This window comes from Panicum hallii, chromosome 1 (assembly GCF_002211085.1).
Source record: "Panicum hallii strain FIL2 chromosome 1, PHallii_v3.1, whole genome shotgun sequence".
Lineage (NCBI taxonomy): Eukaryota > Viridiplantae > Streptophyta > Magnoliopsida > Poales > Poaceae > Panicum > Panicum hallii.
This window is the reverse complement of record NC_038042.1, coordinates 45,608,792-45,622,629: the sequence shown is the minus strand read 5'-3', so window position 1 is coordinate 45,622,629 and position 13,838 is coordinate 45,608,792.

The window sequence follows — 13,838 nt, the reverse complement described above, 5'->3', positions numbered from 1 at the left end:
CATGGGGATTCTTCCTCGGTCTTGATAGAGCGCTTCTTTATTGGAAGGAACCGATCCATCTTGTTTTCGGTCTGAGTACCCTTGTCCCAATGGGTCCCCATGGGTTCTTCTTCTTCTCGTCCGAGTCTCCTCACTCGGGCAATCCAAGTGCGTCCACTTCTTTCAGCGGGTGGGAAGAATCCCATAGAAGTCCGCTGAAGGTGGTGCCTGTAGAGCACACGCAATCGCCGTAGGGCTTTACGGGCGGCCTTCCGGTAGGTGTCGGGGAATCGGAAGCCCTTTGTGGAGATGAACCAAGGGTCCATTTCAGGGTAGCGGGCGCTCCTCTCCACAAAAACCATCATGTCGCACCGGAGGGTGCCTCCGGAGGTGTATTCTCGGTAGGCATACTCCGGCGGTTCCATAACCCCAACGCGTTCCAGGCTGAGCAACAATAACTTAGGAAGGCCAGGCTCTGCGTAGCAGACTCCGTTGACCCATCCGTTGCCAGCCATCTGGAACAGGGTAAAAACCAGTGGTAAGTGTTCGTGCAGAAAATATCGAAGTCAGAGCAAGTCCTAGGGCTTAAAAAAAGGGGTTTCGCTCCTAGGGTCACGTCCTACGGCCAGCCTACGGCTCTGATACCACCTGAAGCGTCCCCCCCATCAGGGAAGACTTAAAAGTGTCGATTTATCAGTCCCAGGAGGCTGATAACACTTTTATTACATCAGATGGTACATCACCGTACAACTCTACGCGGTAATGGGCAGTGAAGCGCCACTATCGCGAGGATTACAACCACAACCCACACAACTACACTAGCTACGAACAAAGGATCATCAGAGTCTTGCGCCATGCGGAATCCAACGGTGGCCTCAACCACAGGCAAGACTGGGTGCAGGACGAAACCCTACTCGTTGTCTTCGGGGACGTAGTCTGGGTCTTCCACTGTAAAAGTAGGAATGGGGTGAGTACAAACGTACTCAGCAAGTCCAATCACACCCACGGAGGGGGTATAGCAGTAATCATATGCACAGGACAAACCAAGGATAGGTTATGGTTCATTTGTGAAAAACTCAATCGTGTGCAAGGGTTCGTTTAAAAACAATTTCCAAAACGAGTTTTCTGGCACCAATATCACACGATGTTGATCCACACAGGATCCAAGTTTTAAACTGCTACCGGACTCCCCGTCCGCCGTAGCACACGGCACAACTGCCGGACACTTTCCAAACAACTCACACCAGCCCATCCATTCCCAGAGATAAACACTAGTTATGTGACCACACCGTAACTTGCCCAATACCGTGGGCACGGCTATTCGAATAGATTTTCACTCTGCAGAGGTGTGCAACTTTACCCACAGGTGGGGTACCACAGCACGAACACCTTAGTGCCGGTGCAGATCTCAACAGAGCCATTACCCACCTTAGCTAGACCTGACTAGCCACCACGGGATCCATCAAGGGGTCATTCGACCTATCACCGAGGTTTGACCGGGGCATAAGTCACACAGAGCTTATCCCGTCTCCTTGATCACCCGTTGCTCTCAGCTCTCCTGATGGCTATCAGGCTAACTAGTGGGATTTATGCTAAGCCGTTGCCCATACAACGGTCAAGTGGTTCGCACGACAAGAAGCTAGGTGAGATGTCACATCAACTCGGTCCTTAGGGGTGACAAGATGGATATCTCCCTTCCTCGCTCAACCACACAGGTACGAGCACACCAACGGCAATTCACACAGAAATGCCATCCATCTCGTCTAACTCACTTTTCAAAACCACATTTTATCCCTTCCCACACACACACATTTTCTTTATAAAATCAGGTGGTCAAAGTATGGTTGTCTCAAGCAAGGGTGGCTATCCTACCATGTTTCCAACACGCAAAACCATGCAATTTTATAAAACAGGCCACTGGGTTGTGTTTATAAAAACTAGGACAGAAACATGCATCAAAGGGCGGGATTGAACTTGCCATCGTCAAATCCTTGCGGGAAGTCCTGGTCGAAGCACTGTCCCTCGGGTTCGGGGTCGCGGAACTGGTCCTCGTTCGCTTGGTCACAGTCGGGACCTTCCTCGTTCACTCCGTATCCTACGACGCAAACAAACAGGCACACAATCAAGCACAAGAAGTAAAAGCTTTTATCGTCGAGCTTGAATCGGAGATAATTTAGTTACAGAGTTAGGGGTGATATCTTTGGGTGGTTTCTTAATGGCATGGCTAAAACTATACTAGAAACGGAGTGGTGAAGTTTCGGGTCGATCGGAGGTCGTTTTACACATAAAATGACGAGTTAAAGGTGGCTTCAGGGGTTAAACGGGGGTCCAGGGGCTTGTTCGTAAATATCCGGAAAGAGTGAGGACCTATTTGCAAATCCTAGAAATATTAGGGGGCAGTGAAAAGTGTGTGAGGGGTCTATTTGGAAATAATAATATAGGATGGAGGGATTAGGTTTGAAAAGAAATAGTAACCAGGGGCTTTTCTGCAAGTTTTACAAAGGTGGGAGGGCTCTTAACAAAATGGGAAAAAGAGGAGGGGGCTAAGGGCAAAACTGCCCTTCTTCTTCCTCCCCTCACCACGTGAAACAGAGGAGGGATGGGGAGGCTCGGCCGGCCCCCAAATCCGGCGGCCCTAGGGCCTAATCGGCTCGGGTGTGTGGGGGAAAAGGGAGAGGAGGGAGAGGGGGTTCCACTTTGGGGCTCACCTCGGGCGGGGGCTGCGCGAGGCGGCGGGCCGGCGTGAGGCAGGCGGCGGCGGCCGTGCGGCTCGGGTGGCGGTGATCTGGGCGCGGGGGAGGAGGTAGGCAGGGGCGGCGCGGCTTGTGGGGGCTAGGGGCTGCGGCCAGGCCTATTTATAGGCGGCCGGCGGTGGGGGAAAGGGGTGGCCGGCGGAGCGGCTCCACGGGCGGCCATTAATGGCGCCCGTGGCTTGCGGCGGGGCGCGGCCGTGCACAGCCGTGCACGTGGGGGGGCCGGGCGGCCGTGTGCGGGCACAGGGGCGGCACGGCGGGCGAGGCGGCACAGTGGCACACGCGCGGGTACGGGCGGCCGGGCACAGGCGCGCGCGAGGGGAGGGGCATCGACGGGTGGCGCGGAACGCGTGGGGGAGCGCTCGTGCGCGCGCGTGCGGCGCGGCGACGCGCAGGCCAGAGCGGGGCGCGCGCAGGCACGGCGCGGGCAGCGAGGCCGGGGCGGCGCAGCGACGGGCGGCGCGGTGGCCGTGCGGGCGGCGCGGCGTCGCGGGGCCGGGCGCGGGCGTGCGCGCACGGTGCGGCGGGCGGCGCGGCGTCACGGAGCACGGCAGCGGAGGACGGCGCGGCGCGGCGCGCGGCCACGCGCTGCGCGTGCACGCGTCGTGACGCGGCCGGGAAGGGGCAGGGCGGCGCAGTTCGGGGCTCGGAGCAGAGGAACAGGAAGGAAGGGAGGAGAAAAGAAAAGAGAGGGGAGGGAGAAAAGGAAAAAGAAAGAGAAGGAAAGGAAAAAAGAAAGAGGAAAGAAATAGGGAGAAAGAGAGAAAAGAAAAGAGGGAGGGAGAAGAGCCGGCGCCGGTCGCGGCGGTGACCGCGGCCGGTCGGCCACGCACGGGGAAGCGCGCAGCGCGAGGAGAACAGCGAGGGGAAAAAGGAAGACGCGTCGGCGCCAATCGCGGCCGTAGCCGCGGCCGGTCGGCCACGCGCGCGCGGGATTCGCGCGCTGCGCGAGAAATGACTTGCGCCGGCGCTACTCGCGGCGGTGACCGCGCGCGGGCGGCAGGCCTCCGAGCGGCGCGGGACGGGATGGCGATACGGTCAGGGGTTAGGGCTAGGGTTTGACGACGAGTGGTTTGTAAACGAAACATTCTAACGCGTGATTTGATTTGGTAAATTTTTAGGGCGTCACACAAGCACAGTGACTGCTGTCAGTGTTACCCAACAGTGGAGCCGTGCTGCCACTGTTGGGTCAGAATTCTGTCAGGCGAGGGAGCAGCGCTGATCTGCCGCGCCGTTTCTGCCGCGTGCACTGTAGCAGTGCACGCTTCAACTCTCCTGTTACAGGCCATCATCATGCCGCGCGCGGCGCCGTGAAGGGACGGTACGCCGCTCGCGCACTGTACATGGTGACACGACGCGCCGCCTTGGAAACAGGCGGACTTACCGCGGTGTCAACCTACCTGCCCCGTGTGTCAAGGGCAGGCCACACCTTTTGACTTGGGGGCGTCTGGCCCAGCTACCGCATTAAATGCTGATAGGTGGGCTGGAGACCCGCGAAAGGCCTCCTGCCACACGCACGTGGAGGGGCCTGCCCAGCTCCTTCCGCAGGGGCGGCACGTGGCGGCGCCGGACCCTTCCCCGGAGGGAGGGGGGTCCGGGCCCCCGAGGCCGGTTGGAGCGGTCAGGCCCGTGATGGTCCGGCCATCACACGCGGCGGATCCGAACCTCCCTGAAGGGTCCGGATCCGCGGGGGCTACATGTGAGCTCTCTTGCCTTCCGTGGCATGCGGAGGCTCAGGACCCCAGAGGGCCCGGGGAGGGTCCAGAGACCACGGTCCCAGCTGTCAGGCCCAGGCCGTATGCCACGTCACCCAGAAGGTGAAGGGGAGATCACGGATGTTAGGACGCTAAAGGCCTGGACACCCTAGCCGGAGGTACCCCTGTCTGTATGTACTGACAGAGGCCCCCGGGGCCACCTCGGGCGAAGAATGAACCCGCAGGTGGGGCCAGTTTCCCAGCATTGCGCCGGGTGAACAGCTCGATCCGCCGGGGAAGGGCATAGATGACTTTTCCCCCAAAGTGGGATCCCCAAGGGGCCCGTCCTCCGCCCGCGCCGTGCGCGTCAGGCGGTTCAGATTCTTGTCTTATTCGAGCCCGTCCCTCGGCTCGGGCAGTTTGGATTCCGCCCTTTCCCCTTCCATCTGCGGTCACGCCTCTGACCGGCGGGGCCAGACCCACCGGTCATTGGGTGTGAGAGGAGGGGGCCTGGTGCAGGTAACCGTTCGGCTTCCCCTCAGTCGCCGCAGAGCGTGAGAGGGCAACAGCCTTTTGCATAGAAGGTAAGCGCCGAAGGGGACGGCTACCTTTTCGCTCTTGCCATCTACTGACACCGTAGCGCCCCTTCACCTTCATAATCTTCCTTGCGAACAGCTTCCTTGTGCTCGGCTTCCTTCTCCTCCCTGCTCCCTTGCGATCCATCCTCGGGACCTCAACATCCATCACGATGTCTTCACTTCCTTTTCTGCGCCGCTTCCAGAGCCAGGCCCAGTTGGACTCAGTGCGCCGCCTTCTTGGATGGACCGCGCCGGCGCTGGCTGGGAAGATCAGGGCCGGCAAGATTCCCATCCGCGACCTTGCCGCGGGGGAGTTCGTTCTCTTCAGCTCGTACATTATGTGCGGGTTGGTTCCTCCGTTCTCCTCCTTCTTCCTCCTGCTCCTGGAGGAGTTCGGCCTTCAACTTCATCATCTCACCCCCCACTCCATCCTCCTCGTGGCGGTCTTCGCCCACTTTATGGAGATGTTCGTGGGGGTGCGCCCCTGCACCAGCATCTTTAAGCACTTCTACGCCTTGGTCGGGACTGCAAGGGCTAAGCGCGAGATCGGCGCCTATTACTTCCAGCTCCGGCAGGGGGTGGCGAGCTCTTACATCAGCGCCTTCTCCAGCTCCAAGTGGGAGGACTGGCGCGAAGGCTGGGTCATCGCGAAGGCCGACCCCCACGACCGCCTGGAGCTGCCAACGGAGCCCCCCCCCCCCCCCCAAAGTGACCGGAGCACCTGGAAGGCAAAACCGACTATCCCAGCGGGGCTCGACCCAGTCCTGAACTGGATCAAGAAGCTGGCGAGGAGCGGCCTGACATCCATGATGGTGATTGCTCCCCTGCAGCAGCGGTCCCGAATGGCCTACATGTACACGGGACTGAATGACTGCTGCAGGATCGCGCGCGGGCCCGGCGGCGACTTCACCAGGGCGGAGCTAGAGGCGGCGCTCCGGGCGATGACCGGCGCTGCGTTCAGCCCAGAGTCCCTAGTCCTCCCGAGTGGGATCAGGGCCCTGTGCGAGGACCAGGCGCTGCGGTCATCTATCCTGACGTCGATGCCGACCCTGGACGAGGGCGGCCTGGCGGTTCGGCAGTTGGGAGGCGACCCCAACCGCGGGCTCCAGATCTCCGGTGCTGCACCGGACCGCCAGCAACGCACCAGGGAAGGTCCCGGGGAGCCCGGACCTGGAGGTTCGGCTCTCGCCGGGAAAGGGAAGGAGAAGGTGCCGGTGCCGGAGCACCGGCACAAGGACAATGCGGGTGCCGCGCCGGCCCAAAGGGACGACAAGGCCCAGGGGGCGGCGCCCGCTCAGAGCAGCCAAGCCGAAGGGAGCAAGTCCCGGAGGCTCCAACGTGGCGACGGCTCCTTGGTCGGGGAGCCGGCGCCCAAGCGCCAGAAGACGACGGGGGCGGAGGAGCGGAGCGAAGCTCCACCACCTCCGCCACAACGCCAACAGCCGGAGAGGAGGCCGGGGAAGGCGCGAGGGTCTCCTCTGAGGCAGCAGACACCTCCACCACCACCGCCGACACGGTGTCCGGCGACGCCACCACCACCATCCGAGCCCAGGCCGCAGACCCCACCACCGCCGCCAGAAGCACCGGCGGTTGGGGACACCCACCAAAGGTCCGGGGGGTCCTCAACAGGGAGGAAGGTCCCCCTAGCTGCCCGGGGCAGGTGGGAGTGGTATGACTTCACGTAAGTAGTCTTCTTAGAGCTCTTCATTATCCCTCTTAACTTCTGGACCTTAACCATATCGGAGATACGGCAGGCCCCAATTTTCAGAGAGACCAATCGGAGGATCCGGCTCCCAGCCTGTGCCGGAATCCTCGGCGTTGGCCCCAGCAGGGCCCCCGCCTGGGACCACCCCAGAAACCTCCGGACCAAGGGGTCCGGAGCCGGAGGCTATCACACTGCCACGACCCAAAGTCGCCCCCCAGGAGGAGGACGCCAGGCCCGCAGCGGCGACCGAGGCGCCTGCAACCGCACCGGGTGCCGAGGCCGGGCCCTCTCCAGTTGAGCCAGCAGCAGAGGGGGCCGCTGCCACGGCTGAGGCGGCGGCACCGGAGACAGCGGAGGCGGCGAAGACAGTGGCACCGGAGGCCGCTGAGGTTACCAGCGCCGCCGCCCCACCAGCGGAGGAGGAGGATCCGGAGGTGGTGCTGGGAAGGCCCCTCCTCCCGAGCACCGCGGAGATCCCCCTCCCCCGGCTCTTTGCCAAATGCCAGCAGGCTCAGGAGGAGCTGGAGGTTGGCATTTGCGGAGAGTGGGAGAAGCTGGATGCGGAGCACTTTCGGCTCTCCGACTGGGAGTGCCGCCTGGGGGACCGCATCAAGTCCGCCTCCGCCCGCCACGCTGAAGAGCGCGCCAAGCTCGTGCTGGAGCGCGAGCTCCTGCAAGAGCAACTGCAGGAGGCACGCGACCGGGAGGCGGCAGTGTTTCAGCGGGAGAAGGCGGCCACGCGGCGGGAAGCGGTTGCCCTTGAGCGGCAGATCACGGCAGTGGAGAAGATGCTGGCGGCGACCGAGAAGGAGCAGGCCGCCCTGGAGCTTGGCAGCCAGGCCAAGAAGGCGGCGGCAGCGGTCGAGGCGCAAGAGGCCACTCTCGCGGAGCTGGCGGCAACCCGCGAAGCAGAGGTGGTGGCCCGGCTCCAAGAACTCCAGAAGCGAGAAGAGGCCGTGGAGGAGGAGCTGGCAGCCGGGACACGGAGGCTCCAGGAGCGGGAAACGGCCCTCCGGGAGAGGGAGGCCAAAGTGGAGGAGCTCCTGGCGGAGCGGAGCGCCAGCACCGACCGGATCACAAGATGGGTCGGCGCGGTGAACCCTCTGCTAGAAGCACTCGGAGCCAACCCCATCCGGGCGTTGGGGGCCTCTTCACCACTTGGCGCCGCCCTCCAGGTCCTGGACTCCACAGCCGAGCGGCTGCGGGACGTGGAGGCCAGCATCCACGACCTCCTGGAGACCGAAGGGCGTGTAGTTGATCGGGAGATGGCAGAGTATATCCTCACCAGCTTTCGAAGCCATGACCCCGCCATCCAGCTGACTCCAGTCCTGGTCGGACCTCTCCGGGCATCGGCAGCCGCTGCGCGGGAGGGAGTCCAGGAGGCAGCGGACATGGTCGCGGCGCGCGTCCGACGTTGCCCGGAACCTGCACAGAGCGGGGGTGCCTCCGGGACACCAGATCAATAGTTCTAGAAGCTTTTTGTTGTTTCTTATGTAATATAACTTTTGTAAAGTTGTGCATATTATCAGTAATGCATTAAATATTTTGTGCGTCTATTTTTTACGAGAAACTTAGCTGTTTTCCCGGTTGTCATTCTGTAAAGTGTTCTTGAGTACACCGAGGTCCCGTGGCCCCCTAGGAGGTAGTCGTGATAGGTCGGGACTAGCTGCCATAAAACCGAGGTCCTGCACGTGACTCAGATCAACACTTAGTAGGCATCCCCACGAGGTCTCGGTCCGGCCAGCGAAGGCCTACTGAGTTGCGTAATGAGTCAGAGCACCGGGGCCACAGTTCGGGAATCTAAGGGGTCCCGGCCCCCGGGTCCATTGTTCGAGGTACAACGGTACTCGTCCTAGGGGGGCAGGGTGTGTAGGCTTAGGGTACGGAACCAGGCTAAGCGGCTACACGGCCCTGGACCCCAGCAAAGAACGAGCACATCTTCCTGAAGCCAGCTCCCGGGTACCCGGTTCCTTTTCTTCCGCGAGTGAGGGGCCCCTGGTAGAGACGTAGTGTAGCAACTTAAGTAGGGCCTTTGGCACGACACGGTCGTGAAAAACCACGTGGGGGGTTAGTGCGACGGGAAGCAAAGAAAAATAGAATCGCATAGACTTCAAGGACACACTGAGAACAAATTTTTCCTTAATGAATTGGTACAGAAGAGTTGTGCGATATACGCCAGGGGCCGGGTTTACGAGAGCGGACCTCCACCGCCCTGGTCCGCACGTTGATGCTACCAATTACAAAGGAAAAATTTCCTCTCAACTACGTCCTAGGGATAGAACTTACGGAGGTGCTCAATGTTCCATGGATTGGGTAGTTGCATGCCTTCCTTCGTAGCCAAACGAACAGATCCGGGTCGGCATACCTTTGTCACCTTGAAGGGCCCCTCCCAGCTGGGGGAGAGTTTGTGCAGGCCTTCTCGGTTTAGGATCCGCCTTAACACCAGGTCCCCAACCCGGAGCTCCCTACTACGCACGTACCGGTTGTGGTAGCGCCGGAGCACTTGGTTGTACCGTGCGTTTCGGACTGCTGCTCGCCATCTTCGCTCGTCGATGAGGTCCACGTCTTGGCGACGCTGCTGCTCCTGCAAATCCTCATCAAAGGACTGGACTCGTAGAGAGCCCATGGTGATCTCCGGGGGAAGGCATGCTTCGGCCCCATAGACCAAGAAGAAAGGGGTTCCCCCTGTTGCCCGGCCGGGTGTGGTCCGGTTTCCCCACAGCACACTCGGCAGTTCATCAATCCACCTTGCGCCATGTTTCTCAAGATCGCAATAGGTTCGGATCTTGAGTCCTCTGAGGATCTCAGCATTAGCCCGCTCGACTTGGCCATTGCTCCTAGGGTGTGCCACTGAGGCGAAACAGAGCTGGATGCCAATGTCCTCGCAGTACTCCTGGAAGTATTGGCTCGTGAACTGAGTACCATTGTTAGTGATTACCCGGTTCGGGACCCCGAACCGGCACACAATTGACCTGAGGAAAGCGGTTGCTGACGCCTTGGTGATGTTGACCACTGGGGTTGCCTCCGGCCATTTGGTGAATTTGTCAATGGTGACATAGAGGTACCGGTACCCACCGACGGCTCTAGAGAAAGGTCCCAAGATATCCAATCCCCACACGGCAAAGGGCCAAGAGGGAGGAATCATCTGCAACGTCTGAGTTGGAGTGTGTATCTGCTTCGCATGGAACTGACACGCCTTGCAGGACCTTACCAACTCAGCTGCATCCTAGAGCGCTGTCGGCCAGTAAAAGCCATGCCGAAAGGCCTTACCGACCAGCGTGCGGGATGAAGAATGACTTCCGCACTCGCCTCCATGGATCTTCGCGAGCAAGTCCCGGCCCTCTTCCTGGGTGATGCACCGCATGAGGATGCCGTTGGCGCCACGGCGGTAGAGATCCCCTTCTACCACTATGTATCGTTTAGCCATCCGGACTATGCGCTCAGCAGATGCTTGGTCTTCAGGAAGGAAATTATCTTTCAGGTAGTCCCGGATCTTAGAGATCCATGCATCGGGACCTTCCTGAGAATTTGGGCTTGGCTCCCTGAGGTCTTCGGGACCCTCTAGGGAGCACACAACCCTTGGCGGGCTCCACGGATAGGGCGCCGCCGGGACCGCTAGCTTCAAGGTGCTAGACCGACCCCCTTCGCCCAGGTCGGCAGGCTGGGCGGAAGGCTTCAGCAGGCGTCTCTGGAAGACGCCCTCAGGCACGGGTGCCTGAGTCGATGCGCTCGCGGAGAGTGCATCAGCTGCTGAGTTGACCTCGCGTGGAACATGTTGTAGTTCCAGCACATCGAAGTCCTTCTCCAGCCTCTTTACGTGAATGAGGTAGACTGCGAGCTGGGGATTGTTACAGCAACATTCCCCCTGGACTTTCCTGATGACGAGTTGGGAGTCCCCTTTGACCAGGAGCTCCCGGACTCCCAGGGATAGAGCCGCCGTGAGTCCAAAGATCAGGGCCTCATACTCCACCATGTTGTTGGTGGCCTCAAAGTCAAGGTGCACCATGTACTTCAACTGCTCGCCACATGGGTCGATGGGGACCACGCCAGCCCCTGCCCTCTTGCTACGGGCGGACCCATCAAAGAAGAGTGTCCAGTGAGGTCCGGTGAAAATTGGAGCCCTGACTTCTGGACGTGGGGGGTCCGAGCTGTCACCCGGACCTCCAGGGACGTTAGGCGATGGTGTCCACTCTGCGACGAAATCAGCGAGAACCTGGCTCTTGACAGCATGGCGTGGCTGGAAGTCAAGTTGGAATCCTGCAAGCTCAGCTGCCCACTTGGCGATATTGCCCGTGGCGTTAGAATTGTGGAGGATGGCCCTCAGTGGGTAGGAGGTTACCACCACAATCTTGTAGGCTTGGAAGTAATGGCGGAGTTTCCTGGACGCAACGAGTATAGCATAAAGAAGCTTATGCGTTTCAGGATACCTAGCCTTCGCCTCATGAAGGACCCCCTCATCAGTTTGAAGAAGGGGAGTGCCCTCTCCGCTAATCTGGAGATGAAGCGGCTGAGGGCTGCAAGGGACCCCGTCAACCTTTGGACATCCTTGAGGCGCGCAGGGGGTCTCATTGCCTCGATCGCCCGGACCTTATCCGGGTTAGCCTCGATCCCCCGGTGGGAGACCAGGAAACCAAGGAGCTTTCCCGTCGACACGCCAAAGACGCATTTTTCGAGGTTAAGCTTGGTGGAGGTCGCTCGTAACTTGTCGAAGACTTGAGCTAAATTTTCTAGGAGAGAATCTGATTCTCTAGTCTTGACAATGATGTCATCAACATACACCTCTACTATTTCTCTAACCAAATCACCTAAAGTGATGTTCATTGCTCGAGCAAAGGTGGGTAGAGCATTAAGCAATCCATAGGGCATTACTATATAACAATAAAGACCATCCACTGTTACAAAAGCTGTATGCTTCCTATCATCCTCTGCCATTTTGATCTGGTGAAAACCAGAATAGGCATCTATGAAGGACAGCAAATCACACCCGGAGGTGGAGTCTATAATCTGGTCTATACGTGGAAGTGGATAAGGGTCTTTTGGATATACCTTATTAAGATTGGTGTAGTCAATGCACATCCGAAGCTTCCCGTTTGCCTTCGGGACCACGACTGGGTTGGCCAACCACACTGGGTGATAGACCTCCTCGACGAAGCCAGCCTGCAGCAACTTACGGACCTCTTCACGAATGAAGTTTTGCCGCTCAATGGACTGCATGCGTGGCTTCTGCCGGACCGGTCTGGCGTCAGGGTGGATCTTCAGATGATGCTCAATCACCTCCCTAGGGATCCCAGGCATCTGTGATGGTTCCCAGGCGAACACGTCAATATTTGCCTGGAGGAAGTCGATGAGCGCGCTTTCCTATTTCTCTCCCAGATTGCCACCAATGCGGGTGGTCTGGGAGGCCTCCGCTCCGACTTGGACGGTCTTCACGGGAACATCGTCCGTATCGGAAGGACGGACCTTGTGTGCCTTGGCCAGAGCCTTGGCACACGAGGTAGAGGGGTCGGACCCCTGGGCGCCAGCTGCAGGGGCGAACCCTGTTGCCAGCGCATGGAGCTTCTCGACCGCTATGACGGCAGCGGCCCGGTCGCTCTGGACGGTGAGGACGCCTGCCGGAGAAGGCATCTTCAGGACCAAATACCCGTAATGGGCAATGGCCATGAACTGGTACAGGGCCGGTCTGCCAATGATGGCATTAAATGGGAGGTTAACCTCCGCAACCTCGAACTGTACGTTCTCGGTGCGGAAGTTGTCCTCCGTTCCAAATGTAACCGGTAGGGTAATGGTCCCTACCGGATACACCGGGTCCGGGCCCACTCCGGAGAATGGGCGCGATGGAGCCAGCTTGGACTCCGGGATCTGCAGGTGCTTGAACGCTGCATAGCTGATGACGCTAAGACCGGCGCCCCCGTCGATCAGCACGTGATGGAGGCGGACGTTGGAGATGGTGGGCACCGTGACAAGCGGCAGCACACCAGCTCCTGCCATGTTCTTCGGGCAGTCCGACGGCCCGAAGGTGATGGTAGTGTTCCTCCACCGCTGGTGCGGCGCCGCCTTCGGGGTTGCCGGCTTCACCGAGAAGACTTCTCGGCGAAGGGTCTTAACGTCCCGCCGGGAGACGAGCTCCGAGCTGCCACCGTACATCACGTACAGTTTCTTGCGGCGCTCGTCACCACCGGACTCGGAGTCGGACTGGGGAAGAGACCCTTGAGGTCTTTGTTGGGGGTTTGGTACCCCAACTCCCTCTCCGCGGCGGCCGTATCGGCGTCGGAGACCTTCTCCGTGCCGGACCGCCATGGAGGGGAGGAGCCTTCCCTTGAGGCCTGGTCACGCCTCTTGCTAAGGCGCTCCGTGAGTTTTTGGATCTCGCGGCACTCGGTGGCGCTGTGGCGAGCCCCAGGGTGAACAGGGCACGACCCCCGGTCGTTACCGCAGCAATGGCCGGTCCCCCGATCCGTGGCTTGTCAAAGCCACGGGTCTTCTTGTTCTTCTTCTTGCCGCCGCTAGGGGCAGCGATACTGGGCCCACTCGTCTGAGCGGGCCCTGCCTGGGTTGCGGAGTGCCATGCTCGGCCCTCCGCTGCCCTGGCGCATTTGTCCGCCAAAGCGAACAAGGTGGTGACGGTTTCCACCTGGTGGGTCGCCAGCTTCTCCAGCATCTTCTCATCACGGACCCCCTGTCGGAAAGCCATGATAATAGACGCGTCGGAGATACGTGGAATCGTTCCACGTACCTTGGTGAAGCGGGAGATGAAGGCCCAGAGGGTTTCTCCAGGTTGCTGCCTCACAGCGTGGAGATGAGCCTCTACACCGTGCTGCTGGTACGCACTGGCAAAGTTCGCCATGAACTGTGCGCACAACTCGCTCCAGGATCGGATAGATCTTGGAGTAAGGTTCATGAGCCAGGTCCGGGCTGGCCCGGTCAAGGCTACGTGGAAGTAACTCGCCATGACGGCGTCGTTACCTCCAACCGCCGTGATGGCGGTGATATAGACCTGCAGGAATTCTGACGGGTTGGAGGACCCGTTGTACTTCTCCAGCAGGTGTGGCCGAAACTTGGACGGCCAGGCGACCGCGCGAAGGTGGTCTGCGAGCACGGCGCAGCCGACCCAGGAGACCGGTGCCTGGGC